This window comes from Eptesicus fuscus, chromosome 9 (assembly GCF_027574615.1).
Source record: "Eptesicus fuscus isolate TK198812 chromosome 9, DD_ASM_mEF_20220401, whole genome shotgun sequence".
In the NCBI taxonomy this organism is placed as follows: domain Eukaryota; kingdom Metazoa; phylum Chordata; class Mammalia; order Chiroptera; family Vespertilionidae; genus Eptesicus; species Eptesicus fuscus.
The window spans coordinates 29,627,166-29,652,091 of record NC_072481.1 but is presented as its reverse complement, the minus strand read 5'-3'; the positions used below and the strand labels follow the sequence as shown (position 1 = coordinate 29,652,091).

At 46.3% G+C, this 24,926-nt stretch overlaps 1 long non-coding RNA gene across 1 annotated transcript in view; it reads right to left on the bottom strand.

Moving 5' to 3' along the window:
* LOC129150162 (uncharacterized) overlaps nucleotides 1-21,490 on the bottom strand; it is a 152,340-nt gene extending 130,850 nt beyond the window's left edge. Inside the window, exon 1 of the long non-coding RNA XR_008556888.1 lies at nucleotides 21,414-21,490. This is a non-coding gene — a long non-coding RNA (uncharacterized LOC129150162). The remainder of the gene's footprint in view (nucleotides 1-21,413) is intronic.
* Between the last annotated feature and the right edge of the window lie 3,436 nt (nucleotides 21,491-24,926).

Sequence of the window (24,926 nt, the reverse complement as noted above, 5' to 3'; positions counted from 1 at the left end):
ACCTCACCCAGTAACTACTATTCCTGATTTGTATCACTAGATATTAGTTCCGTCTGTTTTGATGTCTGGCTTCTTTCTTCTCAACAACATGCTTGTGTCATCCACATTTTTGCATGTAGCTAAGGATTAATTATTCACATTCCTGTATATATTCTAATGTATGAATGTACTACATTTCTTTATCCATTCTATCTTTGGACATTTGGTTGCTTCCAGTTTGAGACTATCCTATCTAATAAAAGAGTAATATGCAAATTGACCATCACGCCAACACACAAGATGGCCGCCCCCATGTGGTCAACGATGGCCTCCCCCATGTGGACACAAGATGGCCACCACAAGATGGCCAGCAGGGGAGGACAGTTGTGGGTGATCAGCAGGGGAGGGCAATTAGGGGTGACCAGGCCTGCAAGGGAGGGCAGTTGTGGGTGATCAGGCCAGCAGGGGAGGGCAGTTGGGGGGGACCAGGCCTGCAGAGGAGGGCAGTTGGAGGGGACCAGGCCAGCAGGGGAGGGAAGTTGGGAGGAACCAGGCCTGGAGGGGAGGGCTGTTCGGCAGGACCAGGCCTAAGGGGGAGGGCAGTTGAGGGGGACCAGGCCTGCAGGGGAGGGCAGTTGGGGGGACCAGGCCTGCAGGGGAGGGCAGTTGGGGGAACCAGGCCTGCAGGGGAGGGCAGTTGGGGGTACCAGGCCTGCAGGGGAGGACAATTAGGGGCAATCGGGCCAGTAGTGGATCAGTTAGGCGTCGATCAGGCTGGCAGGGGAGTGGTTAGGGGGTGATCAAACTTGCATGCAGAAGCGGTTAGGGGCAATCAGGCAGGCAGGCAGGTTGGGAGCCAGCAGTCCTGGATTGTGAGAGGGATCCCAGATTGGAGAGGGTGCAGGCTGGGCTGAGGGACACATACACCACCCCCCACCCCCGTGCACGAATTTCGTGCACTGGGCCTCTAGTTATGAATAATATGCTAAGAACATTCTTTTACGTGGTTTTTGGTAGCAACATACAGACATTTCTGTGGGTATATACCTAGGAGTAGAGTTTGAGGTATAGAGCGTTCAGCTTTAGTAGATATTACTAGTTTTCCAAAGTAGTTGTATAAGTTTATACTCCCACCAACAACATATGAAAATCTAATTGTTCCATGTTCTTGCTAATACTTGGCATGCTCTGGGTTTTTAATTTTAGCCACTCTGGTGAATATGTAAAACTACTTACTGTAGTTTTAAATTCCATTTCCCTGAGAACCGGTAGAGTTAACTGCCTTTTAATATATTTATTGACCATCTGAACATCCTCTGTGTGAAATGTATATTCAAGTGTTTTGTCCATTTTTCTATTGAGTACTTGTCTTTCTCTCATTGATTTGTAGTTCTTTACAATATCTTCTCCTCTGTGGCTTCTTCTTTCATTCTTTTAATGTTGCTTTTTGATGATCAGAACTTCTTTATTTTGATATAATCTAGTTTATTTTCCTTAATAGTTAGTGGTTTTGTATATTGTTTAAGACATGTTTTTCTATTCTAAGATTACAAAGATATTCTCTTTTCTTCTAAAAGCTTTATTTTCTTACCTATCATATTTATATCTACAATGCAGCTGAACTGGTTTCTGTTAATGGTTTGAGGATGGGTAAAGACTCATATTTTTCATATGGATATTAAACCAGCACTTTTTATTGAAAATACATCCTTCCTCTATTGCACTTCAGTGCCTAAATCAGGTGATCATATGAGGATCTCTTCCTAATCCAATTTATTCCATTTGGCCTTTGTTTGACCAGGCACAAACATCACACTGTCTTAATTACTATAGCCTTACAGTAAGTCTACATGTCTTATAGTGGAAGTTCTCCCAGCTTTGTTATTACTCTTCATGATTGTCTTGGCTAATTGTGGCCCTTTTCCTTTCCATACAAACTGTATAATCAGTTTGTTAATGTTCATTAAAGAAGCCTGTTAGAATTTTGAATGGTTTGTAGAATTTACAGACAAATTTGGGGGAAGTTGACATCTTTATAATATTGAGTCATCCCATCTATGAACCTGGTATATCCCTCCATCTACTTGTCTTATTTATTTCTCTCAATATGTCTTCTTGTTTTCAGTGTACAGATCTTGTACATCTTGATTACATTTATTCCTATGATTTTGATATTTTCTGAGATTACTGTAAATAGTATAATTTTTTATTTGTTTTATATAGAAGTACAATGTGTTTGTATATATTGACCTTGCATCCAGCAGCCTCATTAAATTTACTTATTAATTCCAAAAGTTTGTCTGTAAATTCTACACAATCATGTTATCTCCTCACAATGAGTTTTATTTTTTACTTTCCAATCCATATATCTTTTATTTCTTTCTCTGGCCTTCCTGCAATGACTAGGACTTCTGATATAATGTTAAACAAAAGTGGTTACAGCAGACATCCCAGGAGATGGTTTTCAACACTTCACCATTCAGTATATTTGCTGTAAGTTATTTATAGGTACTAATCATCAGATTGAGGAATATCCTTTGCTAAAACTTTTTTTAAGTCATGAATCAATATTCAATTTTATCAAGTTTTTTTTCTGCATCAACTAAGATGATTGTTTATTTTTCTTTTTTCTGTTACTGTGGGGAATTACCTTGACTTATTTTCAAATGTTAAACTACTTTTGAATTCATGAAAACTATCCCATTTGGTTATGTGTTATCCTTTTTATGTATTGTTGAATTCATTTTGATTATATTTGGATTAGGATTTCTGTATCTATCCATGAGAGTTTTGTCTTTAATTTTGTTTCCTTCTAATGTCCTTGTCAGGATTTGGCATAAAGGTGTTTCTTGATGATGAGCTGGGACATGTTACTTCTTTTTCTAGTCTATCAAAGAATGTTTAAGATTGATGGAAGACTTTACTTGAAGAGACCATATGGATCTACAGAATTTGTTCGTTTGCTTCTGTGTTTATTTGTTTGGTGGCAAGGTATTTAATAATGACTTCAATTCTTTTTTTAATATATCTTTTTATTGATTTCAGAGAGGAAGGGAGAGGGAGAGAGAGATCGAAACATCAATGATGAGAGAGAGTCATTGATCGGTTGCCTCCTGCACGCCCCACACAGGCATGTGCCCTGACCTGAATCGAACCATAATCTCCTGGTTCATAGGTTGACACTGAACCACGAGCCACACCAACCAGTCATGAATTAAATTCTTTAATAAATACAGCTTCGTTTTGATTTTCTACTTCTTCTTGTGTTAGTTTTGGTATGTCAGGTTTTTCAAGAAATTTATTTCACCTAAATTGTCAAATATGTTGGTATATAACTGTCCATAACATTCTTTTATTAACAATCTATTTTATCCTTGAATGTCTAACCAGTTTTCTCAAAACCTGTTGAATAATAAATCTCTTATAAAATATGATATGTTACCTAAATCATATATGAATTTCATTTAATCAGTCACTCAAAAATATGTATTAATTCAAACTACAACCCAGGAACTGTTCCAGTGCTAGGAATATAGTATTAAATAAGACAACATTCCTGCTTCATGAAGCTTCCATTTAGTGAAGAAAAGAGATAATGAACAAGATAGTGATAAATGTTCTGAAGAATATAGCAGGGTAAGAGTCTAGGAATAAGAAAAAGGAAGGACTATTTTATATACAATTAGAGGCCCGGTGCACAAAATTCATGCACTTGAGGAGTGGGGTCCCCTCAGCCCGGCCTGTGCCCACTCGCAGTCTGGGACCCCTTGGGGGATGTCCAACTGCCGGCTTAGGCCCACTCCTTGCAGTCCAGGACCCTTGCTCCTTACTGCCTGTCTGCTCACTGCTCCTTACTGCTCAGCTCGCTGCTCCTTAGTGCTGCCGCAGAGGTGGGAGAGGCTCCCGCCACCACCATTGCGCTAGCCAGCTGTGAGCCCGGCTTCTGGCTGAGCAGTGCTCCCCCTGTGGGAGCGCACTGACCACTGGGGGCAGCTCCTGCGTTAAGCGTCTGCCCCCTGGTGGTCAGTGCGCATCATAGCAACTGGTCATTCTGCTGGTTGTTCTGCCTTTTGGTTAATTTGCATATTAGGGTTTTATTATATAGGATAGTCCGAGAAGGCCACCTTGAGGAAATTATATCTGATCAGACACCTGAGAGTTGTGAAAGAATGAGCCATAAAAAAAGAAAAAGTGCAAAGCCCTAAGATAGAAATGTACTTGACATGTTCTAGGAAGAAAGAGGAGGCCATTGTGACTATAGTCAAGTGAGTGAGAGGGAGAGAAACAGAAGATTTATTTAGAAATCTAAGCAAGGGGTCAGACTACACAGGGTCCCATAGACCAGGGTAATGATTTTGGTTATTCTAAATGTAATGGGGAAACATTGTTTTTGAGCAGGCAAATAACATGATCTGATTTATGTTTTAAAAGACTCCTCTAACTAATGTGTGTAGAATAGAGGTAAGGGAAGAGTGTAGGAAATATAGAGTTAGGAGGCTACTGCAATAATCCAAGCAAAGGATGGTTATGGCTTGGACTGTGGTGGGAACTGTGGAAGTAAGGAGAAGTGGTGAGATCCGGGCCATGTTTTCAAGGTAGAGTCAAAAGAGTTTGAAAGGACTTGCTAGTGCCCTAAATGTGAAAGTTACAGAAAAGAGAAGACTCAAAGGTCACTCCTACGTTTCTGGCCCAAGCAAGTAGGTAGTTGGAGATGGCATTTTATGAACCTGAGGACATAGGGAAAGGAGCAGGTTTGGGTAGGGGAGTTGGGGATGGGGAGCTTGGTATAGGACATAGTACGTTTCAGATCCTCTGAGACACCCAAGTGAAGAACTAAAGTGAGCAAGTGAATATATGGATCGGATCTGAATCTCAGAAGAATGATGAAAACTAGAGATATAAACTTAGGAGTCATGTGCATATAAATATTTAATACCACAAGATTGGATAAGTTCACCTAGGAATAAAGCCTGAGCCCTGGGGTACCCAACTTTAGAAATTGAGAAGAGAAAATCCATAGCAAGGAGAAGAGAGCAGTAAGCAATGAGGTGACATTCTCATGTGGATATGAGTCTGTGTCTAAATTCTCCACTCAATTCTCCTGATCTTTTTGTCTATCTATTCTTATTGTCAGTTTTTATTCTTTCAATTCCAAATAACATACAAGTCAATTCAAATCTGCTTAAGCACTGGGAAAAAAACACCACAGAAGTGGCTCCAAAAATGTCCATTGGATGCATTTTCTCTCCACTTCTCTACTATGCTCTCCTCCCGTGGTGGCTTCATCCTTTGTTTCATGTCACAATGGCAAGGCCTGGGTCCCACAACCAGGAGAAGAGTGGATGCTGCCAGGTAGAAAAATCTACAGATGTCCCCCACAATAACTCTGCCAACACCAAACTGGTTTAATTGCTTTACCTATAGATACATTTTTCATAACTACTAAGGCTATTATGTTTAGATGACTACAATTCTTTTTCAAAAATGTTCTAGCTATTCATTTATATTTATTGTTAAAGAATCTATATACTTCTAATCTATTTCCCTCCACTATGATCATATTGCCTGTTCCCCCAAAGCACCATAAATTTTTCTTGCCTACAAAGCATGCTTCATCTTCATCCCTCCCCTAAAATATTGTCCTCTTTCTCTCTTTCTACCCATAAATTTATCTATCTTAAATACATAAATCAAATCTTCCCTCCTCCATGATATCTTTCCCAGTTAAAGCATCTGGAAGTGATATCTCTGTCCTCCTATGTACTTCTAGAGCATACATAGCATTTTTAAAAACGGCCCAGATTTGTATCTCCCAGCAAGACTGTCAACTCCTTCAGGAAGAGACCCCCTTGTTTCATAATTCTACCCATCGTTCTCAGTAATCTGCCCAATCCTAAAAACAGTTTATACACCAAGCATGTCAAACTCATGGCCTGCGGGCCGCATGCCTCATTTATTTGGCCCATGTTAGTCTTTGAGTTTGACATGCTTGTTCTACACTGAATAAATATTTTTTTAACAATTGGCTTATTAAATTATCACCCCTATTTTCTCTTTTATTTTTCTCTAAAGAATGAATAGCAACCAAAAAAAGAGCAATAAAGAAATAATGTGTGTGGATTCTGCTCTGTAGGTGAGCTTCATCCTTTAGGAATAGTTGTAAGTACTTAGTGGATAGTACCTGGGTGCTGGAGTTTGATGTTAGGCACTGCACAGTGTACTGGAATACAGTGATGAATAAAATGGACACAGTCTCTGTCTCAAGAAGCTCACACATTTCCCCCCAGTGTTGTAACTAATTGTTCCACTCCTTTCATAGTGGTTTTTAATTAAAATAAATTCTTAATTCTAATGTAATCAATTTTCTCAATCCTCTCTTAATTTAAGGTTAACACTTCTTGCATTGTATTTAAGGAATCCTTCCCTATGCAAAGATCATGAAGATAGATCTTATATCATCATTCAAAATCTTTTCAGTTTTTGCTTTGATGCTTCAGTTTTAAATCTCCCTTGAAATTGATTTTCATGTATTATGCAAAGTGACAGTCAAATTACCTTCTTTCCATGTGCCCAGGACCATTTATTGTAAAGTTCGCTGCTAATCTGTAAAGCTTCCTTTGCAATATTTCAAGAGTTCATAAATGCAGAGGTTTGTTTCTGGGCTCTCTATTTTGTTCAATTGGATTGTTTATCCTCAAATCAATACCACTCTGTTGTTATTGCTATAGCTCTATAGTAAGGCTTGATATCCACAGAGAAAGTCTTCTGACCTAGTTTTCTTTAAAATGTCTTAGCTACAATTGTGGATATTTCTACTCCTCCTTATAGTTCTATCTTTTTTTTTTCTTTACATATTATGCTGTGTTCTTAGGTGCATACAAATTTCAAACTGTAATATTTTCCTGGTGAAAAAAAAAACTTTTTATCCCTAGTGATGTTTTTAACCATAATGTCTGCTTTATCTGGTAGTGTGCTTATTATTTGACAGTATGCATTTTTCCATCCTTTCAGTTTTGTTCCTAAGGTAGTTTTGTTATAGATGAGTCTTTCTCAACTAGCAGGGATATTATACACTCATTTCTATTCTTTCCATGCTTGTTTTAGAAAATACAATCTCCATTGTTAACTCAGTCTAAGAATAATCATTAATCTCACTCTCCTCCCAGGTAATACAAGGACCTTAGAATGTGCTTCATTCCTTCTACCTCCTTTTTTAACTTACATGCTATTGTCTTATTTTCAATTTATGTATTTTAACCAATAAGATATTTAAAAAATTTTTTTTTACTCTTCATTGTTCATCTATATTTATATTTACCCACATATTCACCTCATTTCAAAATCCTCATTCCTTATTGTGTCTCAGCTTTTTCAACCTGGAGTCACTCTCCTTCTGCCTAAAGTGTATCAACTAAGATTTCCTTTCATGAAGCAAAGTCACTAAAGTGGTGGCAAACTCTACACTTCCTTTATATGAAAATGTCCTTATGTTGCCATTTGCTCTGTGCATAGAATTCTAGGTTATCAGTTATTTCATTACAGATATCAATCATTCCACTCTCTTCTGGGTTCTATTGCTGGTGTTGAGATGTGTGTAAATCACTCTGTTTGAGGTAATTTGTCTCTTTTTCTGGTTCTTTTAGGATTTTCTCTTTTCCTTTGGTGCTCTGGTTATGAATTTTTGGCTTGATAGACTTCATCAGTTCTGAAAATATCTCAGCCATTATATCCTCAAATAGCTGCTTCTGACCAATTCCCTCTCCTTTCCTTCCTGAACTCCAATTAGATGTGTGTTAGAACTTCTCACTCAATCCTCTGTCTTTTAACTGCTCTTCCACAGTTTCTGCCTTTTTGTTTCCCTGTATAGCATTCTGAGTAATTTCTGATAACTTATCCAACTCACTAGTCTCTTTGATTTTGTCTAATATGCTGTCTACTGGTAAACCATTAACTTTTTAAATTTAAGTTTTGTTTTTTTTTTTTTCTTGAGGAAAGGAAAGGGAGAAGATAGAAACATCAATGATGGGAGAGAATCATTGATCGGCTGCCTCCTGCACGCCCCCTACTGGGTATCAAACCCACAACCCAGGTATGTGCCCTTGAGCAGAATCGAACCCGGAATCCTTCAGTCTGCAGGCTGATGCTCTATCCACTGAGTCAAACCAGCTAGGGCTTAAATTTCAGTTTTGTATTTTTATTTCTAGAATATTGATTTGGTCTTTTTCAAATCTGCCAAGCCACTTTTAATTGTTACCCATTCCCTGAAGATATTTACAAGCTTGCCTTTATTTCTATGAACATCAGAAACATATTTATTTGTCTCTGATAATTAAATACATAAAGGATTTGTAAATCTGGTTTTTTTCTATCGCTTGTTTCTGCTGGTTCTCTTACCATGTTTTGTTTCCTCCTTTGCTCTGCTCTTTCTGACTTGACTACTCATTGGCTCTGGAAAATTAGGAAGATGCCACCCTCCAGAGAATATTCTTCTTTGATTCTGCCAGGTATTGGGGTAGGGGACGCAGGGTGCAGAAGCAACCTGGAAACACCTTAAACCCAATTCATGGCTTGAGTTTCTGTGGATCAAGGTGTTATAAAACCATCCTCAAAATCTGTGCAAAAGCTGGCCCAACTCACCGTTTCTGTTTCTTCTCACTCTGCTCGGTACCTGAGCAACCTTCCTTGCTGTCCCTTAGGGGAGGGGAGATGTGGTTTTACTCCTGGTTCACCTTTACCCTGAAGAGTTTCAACTGTATACCGAGAGAGTCTCTTAGGAGACTTTCCAACTTAGGCAAGCAGTGAACTTTGACTTCTAACCTCCTTTCCTGCAAGGCTGCCAAAACCAAAGCCCATGTTTATTATGACCAGCAAATGTTCCCAGGGCAAAAGCAACTTAAGTGTTCTAGTGATCTGCACATCTCTCTAGGTTTCTCCTTGACCATAGATTTTGGACTAACAGTTCTTTTTTCTCTTCTTGGTTGTTTAGTCTGTTAAGAAAATATAAAATTTTTTAAATTTAAAAATAGGTATCCAACATTTTAATATTTTTCACTGAGAACTCCGATCCCAAAAGCCTTGCATATCATTATCAGAAACAGAAGTCTACGGTTTCCTTTCTTCATTATCATTGAGTGAATGTGTTTTCCTTGCAGCTGTTTGCAGGAGGCTCCTCTTGGCAGGGGAGGGGATAATGGCTGAGATGCCGTTTTCATGACCCTGTCACCACAGAGACACACTACCTCCCACAAATATGGCAGCTCACCCAGGTGAGTCCTTATACAACCCCTCTTCTTATGCTTCTTTGAATCAAACTGCATCTGGGAGGGTTTCTTCCACCAGCTGTACATCTAGTTCCCACAACAGTTGCTGCAATAAGAGCTCTAGCTTTTCACATCAGGGTGCACTTTTCCCCTTAAATAGTATGGCTCTTCTGGTACTTTCTGAGATCTACTGCTGCTGGGCTCTCTCGCCATCTCTGTGCTGCTTCCCTTCATTTCTGCCCACATGGCTTCCACCTGACCTCATTTATTTGGGACAATCTTAACGAACATTTTGATGTCTATGGATTAAATTTCTCTCTTAATTTTGCCGGAAATGGAATTTGCAAGGTTTTCTTTTCTTTTTTTTCTTTTTTTTTTTTTTACCTTCCTTGTTGCTTTTGAATGTTTTCCAGGAAGAGAGTGGGAAATGCTAACTACTGCAGCAATGTTTATATTCAAGGGCTGGAATCATCTTGATTCCTCTCCTTCTCTCACATCCGATACCAAATGCATCACCAAGTTCTGTCAACACTACATTCAAAATATATTCAGAACTGGCCCGGCCTGTGAGACTCAGTGGCTGAGCGTCAACCCATGAACCAGGAGATCACAATTCTATTGCCGGTCAGGGCATATGCCTGGGTTGCGAGCTTGATCCCCGGTGGGCAGTGTGCAGGAGGTAGCTGATCAATTATTCTCTCTCATCATTGATGTTTCTCTCTCTCTCTCTCTCTTTCTCTCTCTCTCTCTCTGAAATCAATAAAAATTTAAATATATGTATACATATATACATATGTACATATTCAGAACTATCCACTTCCACCACCTCCACCCTAGTCCAAGTTGCCACTGAATTTCATATGGACTATTACATCACCTTTGAATTACTTGTCCTCCATACAACTTAGCTGCCTAAAGTCTATTCTACATACAGCATTAACATTTTTTAAATATATTTTTTATTGATTTCAGAGAGGAGGGAGAGGGAGAAAGAGATAGAAACATCAATGATGAGAGAGAATCATTGATTGGCTGCCTCCTGCATGCCCCAAACGGGATCGAGCCCGGGCATGTGCCCTGACTGAGAATCAAACCATGACCTCCTGATTAATAGGTTGACGCTCAACCACTGAGCCACGCCAGCCGGGTAGCATTTACATTTTTAAAAACAGAAGCCAGATCATGTCACCCATGCTCAACATCTTCCAATGTTTCCTATCTCACTAGAATAAAATCCAAGGTCTTTAACATAGCTGTGAGGTCCTACCTTCCCTCCACCTCCCCCTCTTCTATTATTTGTTGCATTCCAGCCACAACAACCTTCTTGCTATTCTTCAAACAGGTCAAGCATTGCCACCTCAGGGTCTTTGCACTTGCTAAACCCTCTGTAGGGAATGCTTCACCCCTAGCTTTCCTCATGGCTCACTCCTCACTTCATTCATATCTCTGCTCAACTATTACTTTACCAAGAGGCATTCCTTAAACAACCTCACTAACATAACATCACTATCCCATACGTCCACTCTGTGTCTCCTTCCCCAGTTTATTTTTCTTCGTGGCATTCATCAGCACCTCACGTATTTTATATTTACTTGCTTTTTTGTCTGGAGCTGTCTGTTTTCCCCACCAAAATATAAGCTCTTTGAGAGAAGAAACTTTGTTTTTGTTCACCTATGTATCACAACAACTAAACAGTACCTCGCACTACAGGAAGCACACAATAAATGTCATTATACATATATGGTTTCATTATACATCATTTCTCTTAAAGTGACAGCTTCTGAGAACCCCTCAATGATGTTAAGTACTTACTGTACAAATTCCCACCTAAAAGGGTTCTAAGGTAGGAACCCTTAGAGCAAGCATGTCAAACTCACGGCCCACGGGCCGCATGCAACCCACAATGAATATTTTTGCTGCCCAGCCAATATAATGGTATGTAAGAAACATTTTAATAAAAATTTCCTAACTTAATTTTTACAATATCCTATTATACATAATTATTAATAACGAACTACAACGTTCACTAATGACTGATTACTATAATTGTGTTGCATTCGTTTCCCTTACGCGCCTTACGTGCAGGCGCACCATTTCTCTCCACTAATACTGGCAGCGATTATTCTAGCAGCCGACGGCCACGTCATTAGTCTTGGACTGACTTGTTTGGTCTGCGCAACAGGAAATATTTCACTTTCAGAGAATAAAATAGGTTTATTTGCATTACGCTTATTAATTTGTGCAGTCATTCGGTGTCTGGTAAGTTAATGTTCAAGAAAAAATATTAATTTTTATTAAAATGTTCTATTATTTTATGTTAATGATTACTCATTTATTTCAGCCCTTTGTATTCAGCATGTCTCCATTGAAATAAACCTACGTTTCTATGAAAATTGAAGCTTTTGGTTTTTTGCGGCCCACATACACTTAAACCTAGTTTATTTGGCTTCTGTTAGCCTTTGAGTTTGCCGTGCTTGCCTTAGAGTCAATGCGGTACATCACCGAGGCACAGAAGTAGGTAACTGTTATTAACAGATGAGGCGCTGCCCTTCCCACTGAAAGGCATGATACCTGAAAATCTACGCTTGTGATACAGGACATTCCTCGTGAGCTAATGCTACCTACAGCTCTGGGGAAAAAGGGGAAGTTAAAAATGCATTTAATAAGTAAAATACAGATGGGAGTACAGCCATTCAGGGGCCTGGGTCTGCACACTAATGCAGGTGCTTGTGAACTTAGTCGAGAATGTCTACGTTTGTAGAAACCAGCATTAATTAAAATCCATAGACATCAATTATCTGATTATTCAAGAACTCTCTCAACTTTTGAAGCCACTTTTTTGTATGCATATTACAACACAGCACTGAGTTAAGAAAATACATGCCAATTTTCCAATGACCTAAAAAAAAAAAGTCCTGGAGCTCCAGGAGACACAAGTGGGAAAAGAAAGCCCTGTTTGCAAAGAGAGGACTGCAATGCCCTTTGTCTGGTGTGGGTTGTGATGGTTGCAACAGGACAGCCCTCCCTCCGCAAACAGAAGCTGGGGGGGAACTGCAGCAGAAGAGAATCCGAGAGCACTGGAAACACTGCCTCTCTCCCACCCTCCCCTGCCCTGGGAGCACTGGAAACACTGCCTCTCCCCCACCCTCCCCTGCCCTGGGAGCACTGGAAACACTGCCTCTCCCCCACCCTCCCCTGCCCTGGGAGCACTGGAAACACTGCCTCTCCCCACCCTCCCCTGCCCTGGGAGCACTGGAAACACTGCCTCTCCCCCCCCTCCCCTGCCCTGGGAGCACTGGAAACACTGCCTCTCCCCCACCCTCCCCTGCCCTGGGAGCACTGGAAACACTGCCTCTCTCCCACCCTCCCCTGCCCTGGGAGCACTGGAAACACTGCCTCTCCCACCCTCCCCTGCCCTGGGAGCACTGGAAACACTGCCTCTCCCACCCTCCCCTGCCCTGGAAACACTGGAAACACTGCCTCTCCCCCACCCTCCCCTGCCCTGGGAGCACTGGAAACACTGCCTCTCCCCACCCTCCCCTGCCCTGGGAGCACTGGAAACACTGCCTCTCCCCACCCTCCCCTGCCCTGGGAGCACTGGAAACACTGCCTCTCCCCCACCCTCCCCTGCCCTGGGAGCACTGGAAACACTGCCTCTCCCCCACCCTCCCCTGCCCTGGGAGCACTGGAAACACTGCCTCTCCCCCACCCTCCCCTGCCCTGGGAGCACTGGAAACACTGCCTCTCCCCACCCTCCCCTGCCCTGGGAGCACTGGAAACACTGCCTCTCCCCCACCCTCCCCTGCCCTGGGAGCACTGGAAACACTGCCTCTCCCCCACCCTCCCCTGCCCTGGGAGCACTGGAAACACTGCCTCTCCCCCACCCTCCCCTGCCCTGGGAGCACTGGAAACACTGCCTCTCCCCACCCTCCCCTGCCCTGGGAGCACTGGAAACACTGCCTCTCTCCCCTGCCCTGGGAGCACTGGAAACACTGCCTCTCCCCCACCCTCCCCTGCCCTGGGAGCACTGGAAACACTGCCTCTCTCCCACCCTCCCCTGCCCTGGGAGCACTGGAAACACTGCCTCTCTCCCACCCTCCCCTGCCCTGGGAGCACTGGAAACACTGCCTCTCCCCCACCCTCCCCTGCCCTGGGAGCACTGGAAACACTGCCTCTCCCCCACCCTCCCCTGCCCTGGGAGCACTGGAAACACTGCCTCTCTCCCACCCTCCCCTGCCCTGGGAGCACTGGAAACACTGCCTCTCCCCACCCTCCCCTGCCCTGGGAGCACTGGAAACACTGCCTCTCTCCCACCCTCCCCTGCCCTGGGAGCACTGGAAACACTGCCTCTCTCACCTCTCCCCTGCCCTGGGAGCACTGGGAACAATGCCTCTCCCCACCCTCCCCTGCCCTGGGAGCACTGGAAACACTGCCTCTCCCCCACCCTCCCCTGCCCTGGGAGCACTGGAAACACTGCCTCTCCCACCCCTCCCCTGCCCTGGGAGCACTGGAAACACTGCCTCTCCCCCACCGTCCCCTGCCCTGGGAGCACTGGAAACACTGCCTCTCCCACCCCTCCCCTGCCCTGGGAGCACTGGAAACACTGCCTCTCTCCCACCCTCCCCTGCCCTGGGAGCACTGGAAACACTGCCTCTCTCCCACCCTCCCCTGCCCTGGAAACACTGCCTCTCCCACCCCTCCCCTGCCCAGGGAGCACTGGAAACACTGCCTCTCTCCCACCCTCCCCTGCCCTGGAAACACTGCCTCTCCCACCCCTCCCCTGCCCAGGGAGCACTGGAAACACTGCCTCTCTCCCACCTCCCCCGCCCTGGGAGCACTGGAAACACTGCCTCTCTCCCCTGCCCTGGGAACACTGCCTCTCTCCCCTGCCCAGGGAGCACTGGAAACACTGCCTCTCTCCCCTGCCCTGGGAGCACTGGAAACACTGCCTCTCTCCCACCCTACCCTGCCCTGGGAGCACTGGAAACACTGCCTCTCCCCCACCCTCCCCTGCCCTGGGAGCACTGGAAACACTGCCTCTCTCCCACCCTCCCCTGCCCTGGAAACACTGCCTCTCCCACCCCTCCCCTGCCCAGGGAGCACTGGAAACACTGCCTCTCTCCCACCTCCCCCGCCCTGGGAGCACTGGAAACACTGCCTCTCCCCCACCCTCCCCTGCCCTGGGAGCACTGGAAACACTGCCTCTCCCCCACCCTCCCCTGCCCTGGGAGCACTGGAAACACTGCCTCTCTCCCACCCTCCCCTGCCCTGGGAGCACTGGAAACACTGCCTCTCCCCCACCCTCCCCTGCCCTGGGAGCACTGGAAACACTGCCTCTCCCCCACCCTCCCCTGCCCTGGGAGCACTGGAAACACTGCCTCTTCCACCCCTCCCCTGCCTTGGGAGCACTGGAAACACTGCCTCTCTCCCACCCCTCCCCTGCCCTGGGAGCACTGGAAACACTGCCTCTCCCTCACCCTCCCCTGCCCTGGGAGCACTGGAAACACTGCCTCTCTCCCACCCTCCCCTGCCCTGGGAGCACTGGAAACACTGCCTCTCTCCCACCCTCCCCTGCCCTGGAAACACTGCCTCTCCCACCCCTCCCCTGCCCAGGGAGCACTGGAAACACTGCCTCTCTCCCACCCTCCCCAGCCCAGGGAGCACTGGAAACACTGCCTCTCTCTCACCCTACCCTGCCCTGGGAGCACTGGAAACACTGCCTCTCCCCCACCCTCCCCTGCCCTGGGAGCACTGGAAACACTGCCTCTCTCCCACCCTCCCCTGCCCTGGAAACACTGCCTCTCCCACCCCTCCCCTGCCCAGGGAGCACTGGAAACACTGCCTCTCTCCCACCTCCCCTGCCCTGGGAGCACTGGAAACACTGCCTCTCTCCCACCCTCCCCTGCCCTGGGAGCACTGGAAACACTGCCTCTCTCCCACCCTCCCCTGCCCTGGGAGCACTGGAAACACTGCCTCTCCCCACCCCTCCCCTGCCCTGGAAACACTGCCTCTCCCCACCCTCCCCTGCCCTGGGAGCACTGGGAACAATGCCTCTCCCCACCCTCCCCTGCCCTGGGAGCACTGGGAACAATGCCTCTCTCCCACCCTCCCCTGCCCTGGGAGCACTGGAAACACTGCCTCTCCCCACCCTCCCCTGCCCTGGGAGCACTGGAAACACTGCCTCTCCCACCCTCCCCTGCCCTGGGAGCACTGGAAACACTGCCTCTCCCACCCCTCCCCTGCCCTGGGAGCACTGGAAACACTGCCTCTCTCCCACCCTCCCCTCCCCTGCCCTGGAAACACTGCCTCTCCCCACCCTCCCCTGCCCTGGGAGCACTGGAAACACTGCCTCTCCCCACCCTCCCCTGCCCTGGGAGCACTGGAAACACTGCCTCTCCCCACCCTCCCCTGCCCTGGGAGCACTGGAAACACTGCCTCTCCCCACCCTCCCCTGCCCTGGGAGCACTGGAAACACTGCCTCTCCCCACCCTCCCCTGCCCTGGGAGCACTGGAAACACTGCCTCTCCCCACCCCTCCCCTGCCCTGGGAGCACTGGAAACACTGCCTCTCCCCCACCCTCCCCTGCCCTGGGAGCACTGGAAACACTGCCTCTCTCCCACCCTCCCCTGCCCTGGGAGCACTGGGAACACTGCCTCTCTCCCACCCTCCCCTGCCCTGGGAGCACTGGAAACACTGCCTCTCTCCCACCCTCCCCTGCCCTGGGAGCACTGGAAACACTGCCTCTCCCCCACCTCCCCTGCCCTGGGAGCACTGGAAACACTGCCTCTCCCCCACCTCCCCTGCCCTGGGAGCACTGGAAACACTGCCTCTCCCCCACCCTCCCCTGCCCTGTGCTTTCCAAGGAGGAGAGGATCAGTGACCACCCGTCAGGTCTGTGCCAGGGGGCCACACACTTGGGCTTTGCACCACATGGCACACACCTGGAGGGGCTTGAAACAGAAGAGGGTTCATCCTAAAGGGAAATCCACAAACGATGCTCCCTCCTGGAACTGAGAGGACCCTCAACTGCAGAACCCAGAAACGTATTTCTACCAGCAGAGAACTCTAAGCAGGCTTCTCCACGTGTGAGGCTTAAAAAACAAAACAAAACAAAACAAAAAAACTTGTCTCTGATCCCCTGTACTTTCCCACCTAGAAGAGCTGACCCCCATCCCAGATCTGCCCGGGCCTGTTCCTATTTCTCCGGCCCTCGTGACTGTTATAAACACGCATGTCCAATATCAGTTTTCCTCCAGGGAGACCCAAGCACCAGAAAATCACTTATCTCCTTTACTGCCAAGTCTCTCCTCGTAGGCAGGCGATCGGTAATTATTTAAGCTAATTTACAGATTTAAAAGGGTGGGAAGCCTAAGGTGCGTGGGGTACATATCAAGATCAGCCAGGAGTTGACAATCATTGAAGCTGGGCATTGGGTAAATAAAGGTTCATTAAACGCTTTCCTTGATGTTTGTATATGTTTAAATTTTTCCATAATAAAAAAGCTTTTAAAGGAGGGTTGGGGAGGACACAGATACAACCTCAAAATAAAACCAAGTGTTCTTCCCTCTCCACTCTGTCTGCACACAGAAGAAGCTGGGAAGTGCTCAGACCAACAGCCTAGAAGGTCCATGCACTCCCAGAGCAGAGATTGTATCTTCTAAGCGCGACACTCGGTGTCCCCAACAAAATCACCTTTGAAAAATTCCCTAGATCTTTTCAAATGTATTCTGGCAGGACCGAGCTTCCCTTCTTGGCCCATAAACCCTTCTGCCTCCACAAATTACCCTACAGCCTCATCCCACGGCGAGGACCTCTACTTCCTGTTCCAAACCTCTGATTGTTGAGCAATCCAGTTATGGAAATAGCTCCTGGGTGGCAGACAAGCGCCTGCGTTCCGACAGCTTGCTGGTTCTTTCTCCTGCGTGTCAGACATGAGGGTGCTGCTACCACTTTCAAGGAGTCAAGGAACACTTTATATTTCCGTCTTCTTCCTCTTTCCCTTACTTCAATTTACTCCTAACGACGAACTGTGTTATCGTCTACAGTGGGGGTTTTCAGCCTTAGGACTATTAAGTTTGGGCTAAACAGTTCCTTGGTGTAGGGCTGTCCTGTGCATTGTGGGATGTTCAGAATCATTCCCAGTCTCTACCCAACTAGATGTCAGTAGCACGTACCCCAACCAACAATACCTCCAAACACTGCCCCTGTTTCAGAAGCATTGGCCTACAAGATATTAAAAAACCAAGACCAATATTGTCCTGGCAAGAAAAAAATGAGATTATACAATTTATTTCCCCAGACACGATTAGATGACATATTTCAACTTATAAATTTATAAATATGAATATTTGAGAAATGTTGCATCCTAAACCAGAAACATAAAGAATAACAAGAGAAAAGTGAACTTACAACTATTTTTTCTGCCTTTGTGGTTTCCTGTGTAAATCTTATTTATTTCCTCCAAATTATCCTGTTTTCCTGTCAGTGGGCTACTCAGCTCCAGCCGCCACCCACGTGCCACCCAGGGAGCACTGGCAGGGAAGCCCTCCGCTGGCTTTCTGAGCCTCCCGGGCTTCGAGCTGGCTCTGCGGTGCTTATTTAACCGGTGCCGCTGGAGAGCAGAACCCCCCAAACGATTTCTCAACAAAATCAGGGGGAAAAGCATCGCCAGCGTGTCCTCCTGACACAACTTCAAATACACAGGCTCCCACGGCGACCACGAAGCTCAGCACCAGGCCCAGGGAGCCAGTGTAAGAGGTTGCAACACCCAAGGGAAAATACTGTTCTATTTCTTCATTAGGCAAAGGGAGTTTCCCACTATATTTAAATGGTCCACTCCCTTCTTGAGAAGAAGGAAAGTCTGTCTTCTGGTCTGCAGAGGCCTTACATCAGCCACGGTCTCTCATCGGCTCTGGGGGATATACATACACACTGTCTCTCCTCCCCACCCTGCCAGGCCCTCAGCTCCACTCAGTGGTGCTCCCAACACCCCTTCACCCTAGGGAGATGCTGACTTGTCTCTCCTCTCTGTGGCTTGTGGACAGGCAGGCACTGGGTCCATTCCTTCCTCTGTCATCGCAGGCTACCACCTGTCTCAGTCTGGATCACCTCAATCCTAGATTCTGGCCAAGGCCTCCTAGCTCGTCTCCCTGGTTTAATGTTTCCCCTTCCATCCAGGTTTCACATCAATGGTGATCTTTCAAGAATAAAAGCCAGAGGGCCCAGAATTTTCCTGCCGTTTTCAATTCCTTATCACCAGGTGCAATCCCGGTTTCTCTGGGGCACAGATTAATGAAGCACACCAAACGTTTGGTTCAGGAGGCGTCCCAGAAAGAGTAGGATGAGCGCTGAGAGGGACAGGTGTGCACACCTGGGGGATTTATCCACTGGAGAGACGGTGGAGGGAGGAAAGAGGAGGAGAGTGCTAAATCCAATGACCTTCAAGTTCCCTTTCAACCCTGACTTTCCAGGATTCTGGGAACTCCTTCCTGGGCCTTGCTGTTGTCTGACCCCCGGCCTTCTGCAAAGTGATGCCAGATGGTCCCTCAAAAAAGCTCCTCATGTAGTCCTGCACATGGTTACCCCACTCTATAGGATGATTTTGTTGTTGTTGTTGTTGTTGTTGTTTAATTACAAAAGGAACAATGCTGATGGCAACAGAATAAAAATAATACTGAAGTGTTTAAGATGAAGTCTCTCAACCATTGCACTCCCATAGTTGCCACTGGCAGCATAGGTTGCATGGCTTCTGGGCTTCTCCGTGACGCATGCACAAGACCACATGGGCACACCCCCCACTCACTTGACACCTGATCTTATCCTGTACCTTAGGGAGGAGGACATTTCATTCTTACATGCATTGACTCATCTCTGCAGCTCCCCAGGAGGTGAAGGCCAGTTAGTTCATCTGCTGCAATTGCTGTTATTCCACCAACCAGGAAATAGAAGGCAGCGAGATCAGGTATCTCGCTCAAAATCACAGATGAGCTGGTGGCAGAGTTAAGACACAACAAAAGCTCCTAAGCCAGTGCTTGTTATTACACTGTGAAATGCCTTCTCTTCCCCGCAGTGCAGAATGCAGTGGTGGACAGGCAGCAGGCAGAAATAAAATACCTGTTGAAAGAATCATCTGCAGAGGCAGGATAGCACAGTGGTTAAGGACTTGGACTCAACTCAGGCTGCTTTGCCTAGAGTCTGGCTGTCATTTACTTAACTGTGCAACCTGAATCAAGCACCGGGCCTCAATTCCATCATCTGAAATGTGGGGTAATTAGAACAACCTTCCTTAAAGGGTTGTTAGGAAAATTAGTATCTGTAAAACACCAAAAACAGTGTCCGGTACATGTGCTAATAAAATCACCATCAGAGCTCTAATATAAACCCCCAAATACAATCAATAGTATCCTCCTTAAAATGTAGGCTGGCAAATCAAATTAATTCTTGGTAGCTCTTAACCCTGCCCAAAAAGAAGTCAGAATGTGGGGAAATCTCTTACAGTATTAGTCCAAAAACATTTATGTGAAACAGTGGCTGAAACCATCACTCCCAGGGAGGGATGACCTCATAATGACCTCATGGATCAAAAGCATTATAACACCTACTACACCAAAGAATAAAAAACCTTAACAGCCTCTAGTAATAATTATCTAAGTAAAGCGGGCTGCAAATCTGTTGGAGAATTGTTTTTACCATGATAATATTTCCAGTAAATAGCTGCTTCTATACTAAAAGTACTGGTATTGCAGAACTGGCATGCTAATAGAAAGATTATTATAGAAATACTATTAAAATGAATTAGATGTTATTAAAGATTCAACACTACAACAGAGCTTGATTGCAAGAGAGTTCAAGTTGTATTGCTTAATGGGCAGATAAAAATGCTAATTAAGCCCACTCTTAAAGGATGTTCCTAGGCAGTTCTGTAAACCGCAGGTAGCAAGGGGTCTGTGGGCTAAATGAGGAACCAGTAAAGCCCTCCCAGTTGGATAGTCCTACCAGGAAGATGGGGAGGGAACAGGAAGAGCCAAGGTTTTCTGCACAGGATGGGTAACCTAGTAAAGCAGACAAGTATCTAAAGTTATTTGAACCTCCAGGTGTTTTTTTTTTCCTTGACTACTTTGCCAGAAATACTTCTAAATTCCTCCTTTGCTTAAGTGGGGGGGGGGGGGGGGGGAGACACACACACACAAAAAAAAAAACCTACCATAGACTGGCGACCCTCAATAAACAGCATAAGCAGGGATAGAAAAGCTTGTCGTGACCAAAGCCTCCCCAGGAACGAGAAGACACTGAATGAGCAGACACACAGGAGCTCTCCCCGCAGCACCGTGGCCGAACGCACCTCACTCCTCCGCACCCACCTAAAGCTCTCGGCGGTTCTTTAAAGAGTTGCTAGACTAAAGGCATTGCCTATGCGTTTCAGGATCTATTTTGCTTTCTCACGTTGTTGATAACTAATTAGGGATGGCAAAGCACCTCACAAATATAAGTGTCAGGGAAATGCTAAGTAAATTCGCCTACCTGGTCCAATTGCCAACGCTACAGTACGAAAGGAGGAAGAGCGGGAGGCTGAGATGTCCCCGGATTGCTGCAATCCAGGGGCTAGGGCGGCGAGACCCGTGTGCCCTGCAGTAGCCTCCGGCCCGGAACAGGGCTCTCGGCAGGACTTCTGGAAAGGAAACCTGGACCAGGGCCACCCAGGGGCAAAGGGAACGCCGCTCGCAGAGGCGCATCCTCACGGCTCAGCCTTCGTCTCCCCGCATCTCTCGATGTCAACAAACCCGGACCACAAAGTGAAACTTTCCCCGCCCGCTGCCGTGCTGGGTCTCTGCCCTCTGCCTGGGAGGGCGTTTCGGGGACAGGTGTGGGGTGGAGGCTCGGGGAGGTACCCCCCGCCCCTAGACCCTGGGATTGTGTAATCGGCCCGGGATGGGGAGGCCTGGGACCAGCCCCACGATGGGGATGCGGAGGCTTGGCCCGGGGACCCTGGAGAAAGGCGCGGCGCTGGGAGGTGGGGGGTGGGGGGAGGGGGATGGGAAGACTGTCGTCCCGCCCCCCGGGACCGCCCCCGGGCGGCCAGGGGAGCCGCGGGGCTGACACAGTCCGGAGGGGGCGCCCGCGCGACGGAAAGATGCCGAGGAGGACGCGAGGTCTGGGCAGCGCGGCCAGCCTTACCTGCGCGCCGGTCCAGCACGACGGAAGGCGGCTTGGGATGCTAGGGCGGCGGGCAGCGATTGGCAGCGCTGGCAGTCACCCGGGCCACAGCAGGTAAGGAACAGCGGCTGCGGTGGCAGCGGCGCGGCGGGAGCGGGGACTGACAGCCCTAGGCTCCGCCTCCAAGCCCCGGGCCCCGCCCCCTCCGCGGCCGCGCGACTGGCCCCGCCTCCTCCGCCCACCACCGGGGTCAAGCTGGGTCCACCAGCCGGGAGGGCGGGGGATCTCGCCTCCGATTGGCCCTAGTGACACTAGCCCCGCCCACTCCTCCGCCCACTCTTTGGCAGGGGAGTGGCGCGTGCGCGGTGGCTGCCACGGGGAACGTAAAAAGCTGAGTGCTGGCGTTCTTGGTGTCCGACCGCCAGTATACATCTTCCTTCTTTATCCTGGACGAACCTACCGGAGAAAACAAAATCGGAATGGGCCAGGCTCTAACCAGAGGAGACCCCAAAACTATGAACTGCAACAGGCATGGACGCATCTGCAAAGGGTTTAAGGGAGCTTTATCCACGCACTGGATTCACGCCCTGGTCAGCAAGTGTGATGTATGCGGAAAGGGTCTAGTAGTTGTGAAACGAGGCCAGGGCGTTAGGGTGTGCCAAAAGAGAAAGTGAGTGATGCTGAAGAAAGTGGCCCTTCTCCAGCCCCCACCACTTCCTCCCCTGACCTTCTCTGTATCTCCCTCCTCTTCCTCTTCACTGGTTCCCACGGTACCTTCAGCTTGTAAACCAGATCAAGTCTCTCCAAACTGAGACCCAGCAATCCCACTCCTAAGTATATATTTATTCAAGGGCCACATTTCTACACCAAAACTTGTACACAACTGTTCATAGCATATTCATAATGACCAAAAAATGGAAACAATTGGAATGTTCATCATTTAATGAATGGATAAACAAATTATGGTTTATCCATACAATGGAATTCTATTGTCAATAAAAATGAAAGAAGTGCACACTATAATATGGATGAATGTTGAAAACTAAGTGAAAGAAGTCAGATACAAAAGACCACAGTGTATCAGGCTGTTAATATGAAGTGTCAGAGTAGACAAATTTAAAGACAAAAAGATTAGCGATTGCCAGGGGAAGGAAAATGGTGAGTGACTGCAAATGGTTGTGGGGTTTCTTTTTTTTTGGGGGGGGGGGGGGGGGGGATGGTGGAGTGGTGAAAATATATTCTAGAGTCAGATAGGAGTGATAAATGCACAACTTTGATAATATACTAAAAGTCACTAAATAATATACTTTAAAGAGTGAAGTTCATGGCATGTGAATTATATCTCAATTTTTTAAAAAGTCTAAATGTCAAAAATAAAAAGCCTAACTACTTTGACATTGTACCATTTTCAGCTACTATGCAGTTTCCAAGCCCTTCTAATCCAAGATTCTTATATGGTTGGCCTACACATTTTTACCCATACTTCCTCATCTCCCATTTATATATTAGTTCCATAGAATATGGCTCTGCTCACAACAGAACTCAAATCTGCTCTGTCTTTGAATCCTGTGGATTTCTATGACCCTGAACATTCTTTATTCTTCTATGACCCTGAACATTATTAACCTTACATGGCCATTAGATGGTTATTTATTTATTTATTTTAATTATTTTAATATATTTTTAGTGATTTCAGAGAGGAAAAGAGAGGGAGAGAGAGATAGAAATATCAATAATGAGAACCATTGATCAACTGCCTTCTGCATGCCCCAAACTGGGGATAAAGCCTGCAACAGGGGCATGTGCCCTGACCTGGAATTGAACTGTGACCTCCCGGTTCATAGGTCTATGCTCAACCACTGAGCCATGCTAGCCAGGCCATTAGATGGTCATTTAAATGCTGAGTAAAGAAAACCGGGTTTTAGTCCCAACTCGGTCATAACCAACTGCTTGACCTTGGGTAAGTCATTGCCCTTGGACACTTGTAGTCAGCCTCTCCAGTATCCATTCCTTCATCGTCCCACCATCGGAACCCCAGCATTTCTTTGAAAAACCACTTTTTCTCTCTTCTAACCCATGTGGTCTTGTATAACCTGACCCCAACTCCAGGATCTGGGCCTGATAGGTTTAAAGCAGTGGTCGGCAAACTGCGGCTCGAGAGCCACAGGCGGCTCTTTGGCCCCTTGAGTGTGGCTCTTCCACAAAATACCACGGCCTGGGAAGAAGATTAAGTTTTAAAAATGTGGCTCTCAAAAGAAATTTCAATCGTTGTACTGTTGATATTTGGCTCTGTTGACTAATGAGTTTGCCGACCACTGGTTTAAAGCAATCATTCTATTCCATGTCTTTGGTTACAGAAATTAGTTCAAAGGGGCCATACCTGAAGGCATGAAACCCAGTCAAGGCAATGAGATTTGAGAAAACATTTACAAAGGATTCTGAAGAAGAAAAAAAAGGATTCATCTCGCTGCCATAACTCCAATCAATGGTGTAAGGTCTAGAATTAATGCAGCCACGTGTGACCACAAGGGTAGAGACTAGATTGCCAGGCTGTGGATGAATCCTGAGTAAGGGAAAATGGAAAATAAGCAGAACTTTAGTTACATTGTTGAGCAGTGAGCAGCTAGATCAAGCTACACCTGAAGTTGTTACTCCATACTTTGCAGTTATGTGAGCTAACAAATTCCTTTCATTGTTATAGTTTAGCTTACTGTCTATAGCATAAATACTCTTAACAATAATACTTAACAACCTCTCTGGGTGTCCATTTTCTCATAAATAAAATAAAGATAATATGAATAATTTCTAAGAATTCTGCTAGCTCTCACATCCTGTGAGTCTCTGAAGATTAAATATACTCATAAAAATGTAAGTGCATTATAATTTACTAGTAAGCACTAAGGAAAATAAGACTCTAGTTTAACCCAACAAAAGATAGCTGAGATTGGAAATGCAAACAGAAATCCTTAATCTTTGGCCTATACCAGGATCTCTACCCCCTCCCCCTATATTTCAGCCACTTGTTCTTATACTCTGAGTGGGGGAGGGGTGCTCTGAAAGGAATGGCTTTTTTAAAATATGTTTTTATTTATTTTAAACATATTTTTATTTCAGAGAGGAAGGGAGAGGGAGAGAGAAAGATCAATAATGAGAGAGAATCATTGATCGGCTACCTCCTGCACGCCCCCTACTAGGGATCAAGCCCTCAACCCAGGCATGTGCCCTGACCGGAATCGAACCGTGACCTCCTGTTTCATAGGTCAACACTCAACCACTGAGCCATGCCAGAGATGGCCTTGCTTTAGAAGACCTGCTTTAGGATTCTGATTGGTAGACCCTTAATGGCCTTACACCCCTTGTTCAGATCCTGACCTCTCCAAACTCTTTGACCTGAGCACTCCCCTGGGCCTTCTCTTTCTCCCCAATCTGACTCTGAATCATATACTTAACTTGCCAGCATCCCCTCATGTCTGCATTTCCAGCACTGCCCACCTTCAATCAGTTGGAAGTGGTGATATATTAGCCGGCAACTCC